Source organism: Glossina fuscipes, unplaced genomic scaffold (assembly GCF_014805625.2).
Source record: "Glossina fuscipes isolate IAEA_lab_2018 unplaced genomic scaffold, Yale_Gfus_2 2, whole genome shotgun sequence".
In the NCBI taxonomy this organism is placed as follows: Eukaryota; Metazoa; Arthropoda; class Insecta; order Diptera; family Glossinidae; genus Glossina; species Glossina fuscipes.
In genome coordinates this window covers 14664271-14665073 of record NW_023998416.1, presented here as the reverse complement: position 1 = coordinate 14665073, position 803 = coordinate 14664271, and positions in this window count along the sequence as shown.

The window sequence follows — 803 nt, the reverse complement described above, 5'->3', positions numbered from 1 at the left end:
ATATATATATATATATATATAGTGTGTATTTGCGAACTCTCTAACAAGAGTAAGTATACATGTATGTAAAAAAAAAAAAAAAAAAAAATTGTGTGGTATTGTACGAAAGCTTGTTGTTTTACACCAGTAAGCATTCAGTTTTGTCAGTTAGTTTTGAAAATCCGATGTGTAAAGTTGTTTAGAACGCGGGCATACACGTGATCATAACTTATACGTAGCAAACATATAAACAATTCTGAAATGCAAGTGAACTGCCAATCAAATTAAATGAAAAAAGAGAAAAAACAAAACGAATAAGAAAATTTCTTTGGCTACCGAATATTTGATGCTACTAACTAAACTAAACTAAACATTACAACAAAAAATGAATCTTAGCTTTGTGTGTTTGCTTGAATGATAGAATTGTGCAAAATTCACTCCAAAACGATCCAACGACCAAACCAACGAACCAAACAACCCGGCTATAGTTGTCTGCATCGATCACGCTTTGACCAGCGTCTTTCTAGTATCAGAAAGTGGTTGTTATGTTCTTGTGCATTTTTCTTATTGTGTACTTTTTGTCTGCAAAACAACAACAACAATTATCGCATATAAAAAAAAGCATTCGGATTGTTTTATAGAAAAAAGAAATCTATCTATCGACACGACGTGCACAGAGAAATCCTCTAAGCAGTAATTTTATGTTATTTGTTGTACAGTTTTTGGCCGATTGCCGACTTTATTGCTACCGTGAAACAAGTTTTAAAAATAATAAATACGCACAGAATAAAATCAAAAGCATAAAGGAATTATTCTAAGAAAAG